Here is a 3938-nt window from a genome sequence, read left to right as displayed (position 1 = left end):
AGTATAATGGTAAATGAAAGCAGTCAGAGAAAGACAAATACCATATGATTTCTCTCATATGTAGAGTTTAGGAAACAAAACAAATAAGCAAATGGGAAAGAAAGAAGAGAGAGAGAGACGAAAACCAAGGAACAGAGTCTTAACCTGTAGAGCAAACTGAGGGCTACCAGAGGGGAGGTGGGGGAGGGGGTGAAATAGAGGATGCAGATTAAAGCCTCCCCTGTGATGAGCACCGGGTCGTATGTGGAAATGCTGCGTTGCTGTGCTGCCAACCTGAAACTAATATTCCACTGTATGTTTAACTGCAATTTAAATAAAATCTTTTTTAAATAAAAATAAAATTAAAAAAAAAAAAACGGATGGAAGGCAGCGTGACCCATGTGGAGGTGAACTGTACATCAGCATGGTGGTTTAGTGCGAAACCACATCAGTGAGGACCCCTGGTCTGTCTTGGTCCCAGCCAGCAGGCTGGAGGGGAGAGGGCCAGCTGGTACTACTCAGCTGAACCAGAGAGCAGCACTTACTGCGGTCTCGCTAATTCCTTCTTCTCCTGCTGTCTGACCCTCATGTCACAGTTTTGTCTCTTCCCTCCTTCTCCATGTGTTTATTGACCATCCACTCTTGGGTCAGATGCCAAAAGAGGCACTGGGACTCCAAAAGTGAGGGGGACCTGTGCCTTGAAGGGGTGTCCAGTCCTGACCCTTCTACACAATCAGAAGTTGTCAGACACAAGCCTCAGTCTGGAAAGACCAGGAGCACTGCTTCGCTTTGTGCATCATATGGTGCCGTTCCAGTGGCCTGCCGCCGCTTACGGTTAATGCCAAAATCCCGCTGTGGGGTCTGACGTCTTTCAGAGACAGTGAACACAAGTGCCACACACAGAGCAGCTAACAGACAGTATCACACAAGGCAAAGCTTGAAGAACACTTGTCTTCGGGGTGCAGAGCTCTCTCAGTTTTAACTTGGGCTGAGTTTCTGACCCTTGGGAGTCCAGCTCCGCCTACTGCACTAATTTTCCCTTTCCCTCCCTGTAGCTTCCAGAAAGGAGACCACTTGGTTTCTTGACTTACTGAACCTGCCTGTGTTTTCAAAGGAGCTCAGATTTCTGGCCCTTTCTGTCAGGCGTGTCTTAATAGGGCCCTTGCCATCCCCTTGTAAATATCCTTACTCTGGCTCGCTGTGAGGCCCACATCGGTTCTCTTAAACATTGGCCCCAGGATGAAGTCTTAACTTCAGTGCACTTGGTACCACACAGGCTAACACCTTGGATATACACTGTCTTCCCTGGCTTTGTTGTTGACCTTTGCTTCCATCCCTCCTCACCTACAGTCACTGTTACTGATGTTGGTACTGCTGTGGATGCCCTTTGGTCTCTGCCTCAATGCCTTCTCAAAATTCAGCTTCCAAGATGAATGCACAAGTGTTTTATGGGCCCCCTCGGCTGGAGGAACAAGAGCAGCGGTGGCTAAGGGAGTGGAACGTTTATGGGAGGCAAACAACCCGCTGAGTGCCTGGCTTGTCTCAGCTCTCCCGGTCGTCACAGGAACTCAGGCACAGCCCTTCTAAGCAATTGGCTTAGTTTGGGTTCCCCCCAAAGCAGCCTCTGTTGTAGGATTTGGGTGTGAGCAGTTCTTTTAGGATGTAAGAGGTGGTCCCAGGAAATGGAGTAAGGAGGGACTTGAGATAAGGAATGGAGGAAAGCCACTGAGGATTAATGGGTGGAGAGCCACTGTAGGCAATGGAACTCAGTTTCCCGGAAGCTTATGGAAATGGTAGGATGCCCCCCAGACTGATTTCTCCAAGAAGCAAGGAATAGAATAGTTGTCTACCAGTTTCCACCCTTTGTGGACAGAGGATCACAATTAGGTGATTTCAGTCTTCGGAGAAATTTCAGAGCAGGGGACCAAGGACTGAACTGTGGTTGGAAAGCCAACAGAAGCACCGCCATGGCCAGGACCTGTCTACCACTGACTTGGAGCAGGCCAAGCTCCTATGGGCCAGTCCATGATGTGGTCTGCTACAGGAGGCAAGAGGGGAAGTAAGGAAGAGGACAAAGATGACAAGAAGTCAGAGCTGATCTCATCCTCACTAAGCATACAAGAATATTATATGGACTCCTAAAAGAACAGAAAATTAATCCATTGAATAATTATTGAGTGTCTACTGGGTCCCACACACAATTTCCTGCACTGCTGGTAAGGAGTGAGCAAGGCATTCACTGGCCTCATGAAGTTTGCATTCTAGAACAGTGCTAAACAAACAGTGCTATCCAGACACCCACAAAGGCCCGAGAAGGGAGATGGGTGGAAGCTGAGGTGGTCAGGAGGGTTTCTCAGAAAGATGTCTGGAGAGTGAAAGGAGCTTCCACCCTGAGTGTCCCCTGTAACTGAAAGGCTGGGACAATGGCCACTATGTCACCCCATAGGAATATCTAGCCTCTCGTGGGCCCCCTGTGTTCTCTGTGAGGATCTTCTGTGATGCCCTCCAAGTAGGGGCACTGGGTCAGGGCTCTGAAGGCAGCTGGTCCTGGTCCCTCCTAGCCCTTCCCGCTTGGCAGCCCACCCATCTGGTCCCTTGATCAGGGGGCCGAACTTGGGAATTTGAAAAGACTTTGCTTAAGTTTTTGTATTCAAAAGCAGCATTTCAGATGTAAGAGAAGCTTCCAACTGGCATGTAACTAGCAAAGAAACACAAAGCCGCCGGTCAAGCTGCTTCTCGCTGTCATTTATAGATTTCCAGGTAGCTCATGCAGACATTAAATATGGAGTGATTTGGTACACTCGACGCATTCGTGTCTGCCACTTCTTTTTTAGTCATTTTATTGAAGTCTCTGGTGCCTCTACTTCGCTTTTACCCTAGAGTTACCAGCATGTTCTTCTCAACCCTGTAAGTGCTAGACCAAGGTTTGTCAAATTGACTTCTGAGGGTGACACCCACTGATCCTGCCTTGTCACTCTTAGTATTTTGATTGCCTGTCACACAGACTTTTTAGCACACAACAGACCTCATAAGACACCCATTTCACCTGCCCTGACCACAGAAGGAGAGAAGGGTAGTACAGGAGATGGGCAAGGGCCGAGCTTGACAGAGCAGGGCAGGCCTGTCTGGGAGAATGGGTACCACTGAGTGCTCCACGGTCTCACTACAACAGTCCTCTGCTGATCCCTCCGCCTCCTCTCTGAGCGCGCTTTCTGAATAAATCCGTAGCCCTTCCTGGCCAAGGCCTCCAACCTCCCTGAGAACTGCGCCCCGCCCCCCTCCTCTCTGATCTCACCTTGTACCACTGTCCCCATCCCTCTTTCAGGTCCAGCCACTCCTCATCAAGACAGGCACACTGCTGCCCCAGGAACTTTGCACTCTGCTCGCTCTCCGGATCGCTCTTCCCCAAACACTGAGCAGGACTCGCTCATTCCTTGCTAGGTCCCTACTCAAATATCACCTCATCAAAGAGGCCCTCTTTGATCCCCTCTATTGTAAAGCCCCTGCCCTCCCCCTCCACCACTCTCAGCCCCATCCTCTGTTCCATATTCTGCCATCGCATAATCACACATCGCTTTGCATGGTTCCCTCCTCTAGAATGTGTGCACCGGAGACTTTGCCAGTTTCACTCACTGTTGTATCACTGGCATCTAGAACGGGGCTTCTCATATAGTAGACCATCAGTAAGTATTGGTCAGTGCATAAGTAGAGGGATTTAGCGAGTGTATATGAGATAGTGTGACATGAACATTAAATCTTTGCATGTGCAAACTTTCCCCAACGCAGATGCCACTCTTGTTGCTTTACTATTACCCAGCTTTTAAATGATCCTAGCAAGGGCAATTGTCCAAAGAATCTTTCAGGGCGGGAGGGTGGGGATGATCAAACTTATTAGCAATTAGAAAGCTGCCAATTAAAGCAGCAATGACACCAGGCCTGAGCACGATTTTCTTGATGCG

Source organism: Mustela nivalis (genome assembly GCF_964662115.1).
Source record: "Mustela nivalis genome assembly, chromosome: 1".
Lineage (NCBI taxonomy): Eukaryota > Metazoa > Chordata > Mammalia > Carnivora > Mustelidae > Mustela > Mustela nivalis.
The sequence above is the reverse complement of the archived record's forward strand: the minus strand, read 5'-3'. Positions refer to the sequence as shown.